A 14079-nucleotide genomic window follows, 5' to 3' on the forward strand; every position below is an offset into this window, starting at 1 on the left:
CCAGGACTACTATCTGCAGGACACCTGGCCATGTCTGCGTCAAAACTGTCCAGTTTGATTTAGTGTTTATTCAGGTGGTATCATTACCATCTGAATCTAGGGCTGGAAGTCAGCAGACCTGGATTTGAGTTACCTCTCCTTTTATACTGTTATATTAGTTGGGAAGATGCCCTGTTTCAGACAACAGAAACTTGACTGAGCAATAGATTGTGAAAGTAAAGGGTTTATTAGTTTGGGGCAAAAGGAAGTCTGAAGGCAGACATACCAGAAGGGTCAGCTGCTCGAGGGAATCGTGGATTTAGGATCCTATTTCTCTTTTCCACATCCTTAAATTACAGGATTTACCATCTTCATGCAAGATGGCTGCTATTCTCCAGGCTGCCGTGAGGCTGAGCTAACTTTGTTTTCCAGGCAGGATAAAGATAAATAGGCCAAAAGCCTTTTCCTAAGGCTTTGTCCTTTGCTCAGCAATAGAAGTCCTTTTCCAGCACACTCTTACATACATCTTATTAGTCAATAATGTTAGGTGGCCACCACTAAATGTAAGAAATCTGGGAAGTAAATATTTTAGCTTTTCAGCCTCTGTGCTGGAAGAATACAAGGGGGAAAAGGGGATTGTGAATAGCTTTTTAATGGCCGATTCAAAATCTGCCACACTTTGGTTTCTCATCTGTGCAATGGAGACAGTGGCTAATGTGGTGATTAAATGAACATAGACATTTCTGTTTTCCAGTAATAGCAGATTAAGTGATTGGTTTTCTATTGCTGTGTAATGAGTTACCCTAAAATTTAGTGCTATAAAACAAAATACATTACTTCATAGTTTCTGTGGATTAGGAATCCAGTAAGAGCTTATCCGTGTGGTTCTGGGTCTTTTAGAAGCTGCCTTTGAGTTGTTAGCCAGGGCAGCAGTCATCAGAGGCTTGACTGGGGCTGGAGAATCTACTTCCAGACTCACTCATGTGGCTGTTGGCCAGAGATGTCAAAATCTTGCTATGAAGGACTTTTCATAGGGCTGTTAAAAACACAGTTACTGATTTTCCATACAAGTGATCCAAGAAAGGGAAAGATATTGACAGAACATGCCTGCAGTTTGCCTGCAATGAAAACCCTGGTATCTTTTATAGCCTGGTTTTGGAAATGACATATTAATTCTGCCAAACATACCAACCCTGGGACACTGGGGGGGGGGGGGTCACAAAAGAGTATAAATCCTAAGAGGTAGGGATAATTTGGGGCCTATTTTAGTGAAGAAATCTTAAAATGCCAAATGAGTGGCCAAAAGTTGAAAAGCCAGGATTTGCATAGTCTTAAATTGTGTCTCTCAAGATATGTATTAATTACAATGGAAAAAAGTAAATACAGTAGAGAAAACTCAGATTTCCCTCAACAAAGTGATTGAGGTTAATCATCAGTGAAAGTTGCATGAACCCCTTAATATTATAACTGAGAAGTATACTTCATTTTTGTAATATAACTACAAAAATTACATATCTTCATTGCAATCAGGTAAAAATATCAGACAAACCCAACTAAAGGATATTTGTACAAGATAGCTTACCAATACTCTTTAAAAAGTGTCAAGATGAAAGATGTGGAAAACTGAAGAATGGTTACAGAATTGGGGACCAGGAAGAAGTATCTAAATATGATATGGAGTCTTGAACAAGATCCTGACACCAAAAATGGATATTAGTGAGAGAACTGACACAATCCAAATAAAGTCTGTTAAGGTACTCGTGTTAAACTAATGTTAGTTTCTGATTTTGATAATTGTGCTATGGTTATGTGAGTTAATAGGGAAAGGAGACTGAGGGATATACAGGAAGTCTTTGCATCATTCATGCGATTCTGCTATATATCTACAATTTATTCAAAAATGAGATATTTTAAAAAATGAGCTATACTCTAAGAAAACTTTCCTCAAATAAAAGAAGACCTGAGTTTATATTGAAAGAGCCCACAGAGTACAAGGAAAACTGACCCTCAATCGTCTATTTCAAGACATATATTAGAAAAATTATCCAACTATGAAGATGAAAGTTCTTAGGCCCTATGGGTAAAAAGGATCAAAAAACCAAGAAAAGGAAGAGAATTAGACTGTCAGACGACTTTTCACAAACTACATGCAAACCAAAACAAAACAGTGCAGAAGTTCTATCATTCTGTTAGTGGGGTAGAAATTGTAGCCCAATGACTTTATTTTAAAGTCATACTGTCTTCAAGTAGCAAGCATAGAAAAATAGTTTTAAGTATGCAAATGTCAGCCTTTCTAGAGAAAATCTACTAAAAGATTGTCTTCATCTAACCACATGCAACCTGGGGAAACTTTAACAAGACTGATGAAGTGAAGGTATTAATTGTACTCCAGCTCTAGAACAAACTCAAGTCTTGGTCATGGACTTCTAGTGCTTTCCAGTATCTAGCAGAAAGAAACAAATACCCTCTCAGGCGGATGACAACATTATCTAAATTCTCAAATTATTACTGAAACTATTTCAAGTCATGTGAAAGAATACCATGAGTGGGCGGCACCTGTGGCTCAAAGGAGTAGGGCGCCAGCCCCATATACCAGAGGTGGTGGGTTCAAACCCAGCCCATGCCAAAAACTGGAAAAAAAAAAATAGAATATGATGAGATAATATATAAAAGCCAGAATCAATAGAAAAATAATAGAAACATCACAGAGACTCAAGATACTATGACTATATGATACATTGTTTTTTTTTTTTAATTTTAAAAAGAACTAACTAGGAATTCTAATACTGGAAACCAAAATTAAGAAATCAATGAAGCTGCTTGATATCAGATGAGATATGGCTAAAGAAAGATTTGGTAAGCCGGATTGGAAATCAGGAGAAGCTATCTAAAATAGAACACAAAGGCTAAAAGACAGAAAATAAGTAAAAAATATATAGGACACTGTGAGAATATCAAACACATTTGTAATTAGAGCCCCAGAAAAAGGAGTAAAAATGTGGCAGGGACAATGCTGGGAGAGGTAATGGCTGACAATTTTCTGAAGTGATGAATGGCATTGAGGTGGCAGTTCAAGAAGTTAGATTCCAAGTGCATAAATAGAAAGGAATCCATACCTAGACACATCATAGTGAAACTAAAAAATGACAACAACAAAGAGAAACTGCTCAGTGGAAAAAGATTGGATTACCTCAAAAACCTTTTGTCTTAAGAAAGCAGTAGAAAACAATATTCAAGGCCTTTTTTGGTCAAAACAATAGTGGCCCATCACTGTCTGTGGTGCCATGTCTTGTCCTGTAAGCGTCTTAACGTTGCTCTTACTCTGTAAACCAATCTTTCTCAATAAACTTTATTTCATGCTTAAAAAATATATTCAAAATGTTGAAAGAAAATAACTCCTAACTAGAGATCTTCTACACAACAAATTTTCTTCAATGATGACAACAAAATGATGTTAAAATGGAGAGAATTTAATAGCAGAATATCAGTAAGGAAGGAAAATCCAAAGAGAATTGTTCAGGCAAAAGGAAAATAAAAGGGGTTATTTTAAGTAGGAATTTGCTTGAATTTCAACAGGAAATGGAAAAAAAAATTTGTGGTGAATATGTAAGTATGACTAAATGAATATTGCATAAAATGAATAGGATAATGCATTATATGGGATTTTAGTTTGTACATGAGTAACAACAAGAGAACACAAACTGACAGGGCTAAGTGGAACTGAAATGTTCCAAAATTCTTACATTATCTCAGAAGAAGGTAAAAGTTAATACTATACTTATAAGAGAATAGACTGGGTGTGGTAGTTTATGTCTGTAATCATAGCACTTGGGGAGGCCAGGAACTTGAGACCAGTGTGGTGGTCAAGCGTGGTGGCATTCGTGGTAATACATGCCTATAGTCCCAGCTTCTCAGGAGACAGAGACAGGAGGCTCACTTGAGCCCAAGAGTTTGAAGTTGAAGTGAGTTATGATGATGTCACTATACTCCAGCCCATGCAACACAGCAAGACTCTGTCTTAAAAAAAAAAAAAATCAGGCAATCATTCCTAGTACAATACCTAAAGCACAAGCAACACCTCACCCTTTGAAAAAAAGAATAAATTGGACTTTCAAAATTTAAAACTTCTGTGCTTCAAAGGATACTATCAAGAAAGTGAAAAGATAACCTGCAGAATGGGAGAATTTTCAAAACATATGTCTGATAATGATTTTAATGTCCACAACATATGAAGAATTCATGTCAACAACAAAAAGGCAACCGAATTAAAAACTAGGCAAAGGACTTGAATACTTTCTCTGAGGAAGATACACAAATGGCAAATAAGATGTTCAATATCATTAGTCACTAGAGAAATGCAAGACAAAACTACAATGTAATACCACTTCACACCCACTAGGATGGCTTTTCAATTAACAAATATGGGGTCAGATTGGTAGCTCAAGACTCTGTCTAAAAAGAAAAACAAGAAGTACAGTAAGTGTTGAAGAGGATGTAGAGAAATTGGAATCTTCATATATTGCTGGTGGAATGTAAAATGATACATATGATATTTGCTGTGATAGGCAGTTCCTCAAAAAATTAAACATAGAATGTCCACGTGACCCTGTAGTTCCATTCCTGGCTGTATATCTAAGAGGATAAAAAATACATATTTACACAAAAAATTGTGCACAATTTATTTTCATAGCAACATTGTTTATAATAGTAAAAAATGTTCATCAACTAATGAATAAACAAAATTGGTATATCCACGCAATGGAAGATTATCCAACCATAAAAAGAATGAAGTATTGATACATGTTACAACATGGATCAACTTTGAAAACATTATGCTAAGTAAAAGAAGCCACACTTAAAAGCTACACAAAAAGGCTATTTATAGATATATCCAGAATAGGCAAATCCACATAGATTAGCGGTTGCAAGGGGCTTGGGAGAGGGGAAAATGGGGAGTGATTGCTAATTAGGGACAGGGTTATTTTTTTACAGGAGATGAAAATATTCTGGAATTAGTGGTGATTATTGTACAACCTCATGAATATAATAAAAATCACCCAATTTTATACTTTAAAAGGATTAACTTTATTATATGGATTATATCTCAAAAAATTAAGTGAGGCTGGGCACAGTGGCTCAGACCTGTAATCCCAGAACTTCAGGAGGCCAAGGCAGGAGGATCACTTGAGGCCAGGAGTTCAACACCAGTTTGGGCAACACAGCAAGACCCCATCTCTACTAAAAATAAAAACAATTAGGTGGGCATGGTGGCATGTGCCTATAGTGCAAGCTACCAGGAAGACTAAGGCAAGAGTGTATCACTTGAGCCCAGGAGTTTGAGGTTATAATAAACTATGATTATGCCAATGCATTTCAGCCTGGATGACAGAAATTTTTTTAAAAAAGTCTCTTAAAAAAAGTAGCAATTGTATATTCTACAAATATTAATTTATATTACAATTCTATACCCTACATTTTGACAAATCCATCCAGGTAATATGGTGGAAAACATATAAGCATTAGAGACAAACAGATCTGGTTTCAAATTCAGTCCACCACTTAATGGTTATGTGAGCATGGGAAAATCAGTCTCACTGAAATCAATTTCCTTATCTGTGTATTGGTGATAATAAGATTGTTGTGAAGATAGGTGTAATATGTAGAAAGATACTTGTGAAGATCCAGAACAGCTGGGTCCTCTGGAATGATGAACCAGAAGCAAGAAATCAATATGTGAAGAAGATTGCCATAATAGCTGACAATCTCTACAATAAGCTTATAAAATATTTAATTCTACTTATAAATGCACGATATTTGCATAATGAAAAATAGTGGTCTGAATTCAGGAGATCTGGAGATTCTTCTAGAGAAAAAAATAAAGAAGTTGTCTTGGATTTAAGCTCTTCAGGACTAGAGACTGCTACTTACCTTCTCAGCCATGTTGTTTTTACTTCACCTGATACATGGAGATGCTACCTACGTGTTTAATGAAAAAAGATTATTATACCTTAGAAAATTACCTATGGTGATTTAGAAAAAAAATCTTTCAATTTAATTGTATTAAATTGCAAATGGTCTGAAGTCCTTAAAAGATAGAGGATGCCTGACTAGATTAAATAGAAAACCAACATATGCTGTTTATAAAAGATACATCTAAAATAATTATGGCTATATTTTTAAAGAGACTTTTCTAGAGAGATTGTCTCAACAAAATTTTAATACATGTAAATTTTTACAATGTATATCAATACATGGAATCACTTTATATTTCTGTTTTCAAAGTGTGCTAAGGAAAACTAATCATTAAAATAAAACCCCAAGGGATTATAGACATTAAATGTAAAAGAGCAAATGTCAAGGCTAAGTAAAATATTTTTTCTAAAAGGATTATGACAGTTGTATGTGAAGTATATGCAAGCAGGTGATAGGAGTCAAAAGGTTTTTAGGCAGGGGTAGAGAAATGGACCCTGGAGAAGGAGGGTCAGGAGACAGGATGGGGCACAGCCAATAGGCCTGGAAAATCCCAGGCAGGAAGTTTCATAACCACCACAGTGGGCCTGAGTGACCTACATAGCCATTAGTCAACAATTGCCCCTGGGAGGAACAGACCAGGAAGAAAGACCCCAAGGGTAAAGGAAGGAAGGAAGTCCAGTGGTGTGAACAGGGAGCCAATAACCACCAGCCATTTTAATTTGAAAGAGCTAACCAGAGTGTTAACCAGGAGAACCAGGAGAACATTAAAGCTTAAAAACTCCTAGATAAAGAGCCAAAAGAAGCAACCTGCTTGGGACTACTGTGCCAAAGGCTTTGTTTTCTTTCCTCTTGTCTATAATAAAATCTAAGTTTTTGCTTACTCATGGTCCGTGAATTCATTCTTTGGTTCAAGACCACTAACACAGATACCAAACGTCGATAAGAAAATTTGGATGAAATGAAATGAAATGCTTTTGGCCTAAAGTGTTTGCAGATTTCCAAGGTCAAATATTTTATTCTGATATTATTTTATTTTTTTACATTGTCCCAGATACTCTAGTTATTTTTTCTTAAAAAATAAATTATAGTTCTTTTGCTAGTCATTTGTCATTAATGTTTTTACATTATCCAAACTAGCTATATAATGTGGATACTTTTTTTTTTTGTCTGGGGCTGGGTTTGAACCCACCACCTCTAGCATATGGGGTTGGTACCCTACTCCTTTGAGCCACAGCACCGCCCATAATGTGGATACTTTAAAAGAATCATAATTATGTAATTTTATCTCCAGTATTCTTTTCTTATATGACATTTGGGTTCTTTAAGCTTATAATTTTTTCAGTGACCTTTACATTTCTTCAGATCAGTGTTCTTTGCTTTAGTTTGTCCAAAGAGGATACCCACGATGAATGATTATGTGGAGATGATCTCATCACCACCAAATCTACACAGATTTGTTTCTTACCTGGAGTAGACATTATAGTCAAGCAATTTCTCCTTAATGTTCTTTATTATTTAAAGAAATGGTTGCTTCAAATAAATTATTTTCTCTGTAATTTCCCATGATTATTTATAAAATAAATACCTATTGTTCTTATCTATGATATTATTACCATACAGTAACTCTTCCAAAAGACCACTAGAATGGCTAAATATAGGCAGTCCCTGGGTTATAAATGAGATCAGTTCTGTAGCTTATTCTTAAGTTGAATTTGTATATAAGTTGGAATAGGTATATTAACCTATTACCTGTAATAACCTCTGTTCATAACTAGTTTTTCTTTGTCTTTTCTTCTTTTTGGTGCTTGAGGATACTGATTTGATTTTATAGAGGAAAATAAAGGCAAACGCTCAGGCTTCATGGTAGCTAAAAGAAGGGTCTCCTGTCTTACATACCATTATGCATTTCTCACCCCTGTGTTATAAATCCACTGATATTTTGTCTGATAGTTGGTGGAATTTTTACAGTGCAAAGATATTTATCCTAAGATTAAAGTACACTTTCAAATCTCAACTATCCCGTAATTCTTTTCATCAACTCCATCACCAACTCCAAAGCCATAGTAGAGAGAGCTAGATCAAGATCCCGTGTTGGTGGGGGAAGAAGGCTAAGCCTATAAACTGATTATCCATATGATTGAGAAAAGCATTTGTGAAAGCTCTTGTTCTTACTGCTTTATGAAATGGGTAAATCAAGAGAATTGAGTAAAATGTCCTGTGCAGCATTTCTGACATGATAGAAAGCTGACAGCATGGCCAGGTACAGTGGCCTACGCTTGTAATCCCAGCATTTTAGGAAGCTGAAGCAGGAGGATCATTTGAGCCCAGGAGTTCAATATCAGCCTGGACAATATAGCAAGACCTCTTTCTCTACAAAAACTTCAAAAATTAGCTGAGTATGGTGGTGATGCCTGTAGGCCTGGCTATTTGGAAGGTTGAGGCAGGGGGATCCCTTGAGCTTAGGAGATTGAGATTGCAGTGAACTCTGATGACACCACTGTACTCTAGCCTAGGCAATAGAGTGAAACTCTGTTGAGGGAGAGAAAGAAAGCAAAGAAAGAAAGAAAGAAAAAAGAAAGAAAAAGGAAGAAAGAAAGACAGAAGAAGAAGAGAAGAAAGAAAAGAAGAGCTGAATATTTGAGAACATTGGCACAATTTGAGTGGATGTCCCAAAGTAAAGTTGATTTTTTATTACTATTAATATTAACACCATTTCCAGGAATCCCTGTTTTTAAATTCTGTTTCCCTTTAAAGCTTAATCTTTCCTTTCTTCTAGAATTTTCTCCTGATCTTTTCTTCCATTTTGTAGCTCTAGTTATAATTCCTTAGACTCTTCTGATATAATTTTCTCCCATTAATATTATCAGTTTTATCCAAAAAAACATTTTCTAAGAGCTTGTTGTTAACAAAGCCTTGCTATAGGCTGGGTGTAGTGGCTCACGCCTGTAATCCTAGCACTCTTAGAGGCTGAGGGGAGAGGATTGCTTGTGCTCAGGAGTTCAAAACATGTCTAAGCAAGAGCAAGATCCTGTCTCTATTGAAAATAGAAAAAAACTAGCTGGGGGTAGTGGCACATGACTATGGTCCCAGCTACTTGGGAGGCTGAGGCAGAAGGATTGCTCTGTGAGCTATGATACCACAGCATTCTACCTAGGGCAAGAAAGTGAGACTGTCTCAAAAACAACCCTTGCTATAGGTATTAGGGATGATATAAAGTGAAAAATTGAGCTAATATTTTCTGGGTGCATACTGTAAGTAAGAAGACATTACAGTTGGTATTTTATCCACATTATTTTGTTTGATACCTACAGCAACCCTGCTGAACAGACATTATTCCATCTATTTTACAGTGAAGAAATTAAACTCAAAGAGGCTAACAGACACAAGAAACGGAAATTTAAACCCTGTTTCAACTCTACAACCCATTGTCTTATAATATTTTGCTATATCAAAAATGGCTAAGGTGCTTACATTGTTAGAAATGTAAATGTACTCTATTTCCAGACAAACTTAATTGGTTGTTAGAATGATATGTGCTAGGAAGGTCAAGAAGGGCTAATTTCATCTAGAGATTAAGAAAGGCTCAACAAAGAAGATGGCCTTTGAAGTGGCCTTGAAGGATGCACATTGAACAGGTGAAAGGTGAAGGAGACTTCTAGGCTGAGGAAACAGCAGCAGACCCAAGGCAGGTTGGCTCTGAGCACGCACCATATCTAAGAAATGGTGGTCCTTAGATGCTATAAGAAGGAATCACAACTTATAATCAATGAACTATCTTAGATGTTTGAGCAGGAGAGTGATGTATCCATTTTGAGATTTGAGGAAAAGAATTCTGTGGAATTGTAAGGGAGGAATTAAATTATTTTAGTGGTTTGTGGAATAAATAATCAGGATCTAAGAGAAGTGGGGGAAAAACTAGGAAATTGCAAAGGGGTACTTAAAAGCCCAGTCTGTTGGATGTTGGAAGTAAGGGATATGGGACAATCAAGAGTGATGGAGACGTCTAAACTGGGTGATTAAGGGGATGGTGGTTCTGTTTGCCACAATGGGGAACATGGAAGGAGAACATTTTCATTAGATTTGAGTCTCTGACAGGTCTAGAGTGCTAATGACGTAACATGTGCTGCTACTGACAGTAAATTGTCTGCAACTGGAGACAATTTACTATGGAATGATTTCCACGGTGGGATAAGAAACAATGAGAGAGAGCAGAAGACTGGGAATACCTCCATTAAAGGAAATGTGGGATGTGGTCACTAGGGCGTAATACTTGGCTAGGGGTGCTTGTTAGTGAACAAGAGACCAGAGAGTAAGCAAATGGGGCAAGTTGGTGGGGATGTGGGGCAGGAGATAAGGAAGGTTAGGCAAAAGATTTGGGGGCAATGTAGCAGGACCCCTGGCAATTGTGAGAGGTTCTGATATGCTGGGGAGTCTGGCTAGGTTGGTAGTTCAGGAAGTTGTCTCCTTTTGACTTTTCTCTCACTCACCAGCCCTTGTATGTGAGTACAGACTGGGCTTTGAACCCACCCTCAACTTACTGTTATCTTCCTTAAAAGCAAACTCTGACTCTGACTAGCACCAGGGAGATCTTTGCGGTGATTGGAATAGCCTCTGTTTGATTGCAGCAGTGCCACAGTCCACACGTGATTAAACGACACAGAAGTGCACGTCCATATTTCACTAACGTCAGTTTCCTAGTTTTCATATTGCGCTGTGACTATGTAAAATGCAAATACCTTACATAATCATAGTGAGGGTGTAGGGAGCTCTCTGTACTATCTTTGCAAATTTCTATAAATCTATAATTATTTTAAAATAAAAAGCTTTTTTAAAAAAGCCAAGTGATTCTACACAGTCCATCTCTCCTTGTTTTTGATTTGTTGGAGCCTTTCTCAATTTCCCTTAATTATGTTTAACCATCAGCCTTGAGGTTTATTTTTCTTTTTTTCAGTTTCTGCTTGTTTCCAGCTCTAAATAGCTTACTTCCGAAGCCAGTGCCACTCTGCCTCCCCCAGGATACTTATGCCACCATTTTGAAAAAGACAGAAAGATAAACAGTACAGAAGATATCCCTACATATGTTCACATGTATAGATTTATAGAATGGAGATTCCTTAGTCTAGGGGATTAACAATGACTATCATAGAGGGGCTTTTATTTTCATTATTCACCCATATGCACTATTTACTTAGCTTCTATGTTCTTGTGTTTTTCTGTCCAAAAGACCTCAAAGCATACAATCATCTACATTTTACCAATGAGGAAACCTAGAACAATAGCAGAACTTTCCTAAGATGGTTCATCCAGTGAGTGGTCCAATCCAATATGGCACTAAATCTTTCAAATCTTTCAACTGTAATTGTTTAAATTAGCCATCTAAGAGAAAGAGAGAGAGAGAAAGAGAGAGACAGAGAGAGAAAAGAGCCTCACTAATATTTATGACAAAGACCAAATGAAAACAGGCAGCACACCTAAAAGAAATACGAAGCATTTCTGTCTTCTATTCTCTGTGGGAACTGATGACAGGAAATGGGATAAAGGAATATAGAAATGTTTTACATATTTATTTTATTTTAAAGTTTATTGAGGGCTTTAAGACCTCTAGAGGTGGTTCTCCTAGGAATAAAAATAAGTAAAATATCCATGTACTAAAAGGGGTTATACTGTACTTAGTTTACTTACTTGTAAAAGGTAATTAGCAATGAAATTATAGTATGAACCACACATGGCTATCCTGTAAATGTAAAACTGTGTAAAACTATAAATGGCCCAGGGTTAGAGACACTGATATCACTGACAAGTACAGACCTTGCCAAAGGGAAAAGGGAGCAAAAGACAAGAGAAAGTGGGCAAGTGGAGGACTGTTCTTTTCAATCTGTAGGAAGTCGAGGGCAGTTGTTAAGAGCATAAACTTTCACATCAGCTAAATCTGGGTTTAAATCTGCCTTCCATCTGCTAATTAGTTATTTGATCTTAGGTAAGTTATTTAGCCTCTCTGGTCTTAGTTTTCTTGCCTATAAAATGAGGATTATAGTGGCAGTGCCTCCTGGGGTTGTTGGGAGGATTAATTAAGGTAGAATAAGGGATTAATTCCCTTGATGTTATAGTTGCTGCAAATATCTTCCCTCACTTGGTTATCTTTCTGTTTGCTTTGAAGTTTGCCTATAGTGTCATTCATGCCAGAGAAATGTTTAATTTTGATGTGAAATTTATCAGTTGTTAATAGTTTGTGCTTTAGGGGGGACGTGGTTAAATGTAAAAATTACCTGCAAACCTAAATGGGTAAAAGATGTATTAATAAATAGGCCAATTCACAGAACTAAAAATCTACATGATTATTATATCTATGCAAGAAATGCTCAACCTCACTAACAATCAGGGGAGTCCAGACTAAGAGCATGAGAGACTCTTGAGACCTTCCACCAGTCCCTAGCAAGGACAAATATACATCCTGAATGACCCACAACCCTAATCCTGGATACACATGTATATGCCAAATAAACTTTCTACAGAGAGGAATAGGTGAGAGAATATTCTTTCTACACAGAGGAATAGGTGAGAGTATTTTTTGTTATTCATCACAAAAGGAAAAGATAAATTAAAAAAAGTACTAGGCACAAACTAAGTAAACTCCAGCTGTCAGAAATAGAGGTGCACACAGCAACAGAGATAACTGTTCAAAAACGTGGTGTCAGGAAAGAATAAGATCTATAGCATAAGCCTTGTATGTAAATCAAAAATTTATACACATAAAAAGCTCTATCTAATATTAAAGAATACATTAACATCTAGGGTAGTTTTAAGGTCATTCTTTGGGAGCAAAGGAGGACAGTAAGAAAAGTAAAGGAATTGGGAATGCTGAAAAAACAAACAAAATAAAAGATAGACCTTGTACAGACAGATGATCCCAGCTCTCTGACCCTAAGACCACCACTCCCTGAATGAAAGAACCCTCAATTCTTTGTAAGGACAATTGGTGTTAGCCATAGTGACAACAGCTATTGTCAGTGATAGGCAATAATGCCGAGGAAAATATGGGTGAGGTTGGTGCGAATTTTATGAAACAAAAAGATTTTATAGAGATCTAATGATATTTGTAAATTAGGTAAAGTTAAATGACATTTTTCAGATCATTCTGCTAGTGTTTAGTTAGTTAACGCCAAATGCAAACTGTGATTTAAAAATGCAGCTTCTAATGTTTCATGACACAATAGCACTGATATTTTCCTTTACGTTTATCATTATTAAAAAAAATTTTTTTTGAGATAGGGTCTCTTTCTGTAGCCGGGGTTTAGAGTGCAGTGGACTCATCATAGTTCACAGCAATTTCAAACTCTTGGGCTCAAACGATCCTCCTGCCTCAGCCTCTTGTGTAGCTAGACCTACAGCTGTGCACCAGCATTCCAAAATAATTTTCCATTTTTTTTTTGTAGCGGCACAGTCTCCCTCAGATTGGTCTCAAACTTCTGGCCTCAACCAATCCTCCTACCTCAGCCTCCTAAAGTGCTAGGATTACAGGTGTGAGCTATGCCCCCAGCCAAAAAAATTTTTTGATGTGCATCAAAGTTTCAGAAGAGTATACAATTTATAATTGTTTGCTTTGGTGAATTATTACAAATTAAATATATCATCACCCAAGTCAAAAATAAAATACTAGCAGAAACATCAGAAGTCCCCCACAACTTATCCCAAATGTTGTACCCTTTCTCCTCTCCAGAGATGGCCACTTTCCTGTCTTTTAACACCCTAGCTTAGTTTTATGTTTTTGAACTTTAGTTTAGAACTTTTAAATGCCTTAGTATAGTAGGAATTTAAAAAACAATCTAAGGCTAAATATTAGATTTATCTGAGATTTCATTATGTAAATGGTATTTTAAAAAATCTTAGTTTTCAATTGTTCATCATTAGTATGTAAAAAAAACCAAGTGATTTTTGTGTGGTGACCTGGTATCTTGCAACTTTAACAAACTTGCTTATTATTTCTAGGAGAGTTATTTTTTTTTCTTTGTAGCTTTCTTGAGATCTTAAATGTAGATAATTATGTCATCGGTGAATAGGGACAGGTTTTTTTGTTTCTTTCTAATTCGTATGACTTTTATTACTTTATCTTGCCCTGATGAGGGTGTC

Source organism: Otolemur garnettii, unplaced genomic scaffold (genome assembly GCF_000181295.1).
Source record: "Otolemur garnettii isolate 467f Iridium unplaced genomic scaffold, OtoGar3 scaffold00187, whole genome shotgun sequence".
In the NCBI taxonomy this organism is placed as follows: domain Eukaryota; kingdom Metazoa; phylum Chordata; class Mammalia; order Primates; family Galagidae; genus Otolemur; species Otolemur garnettii.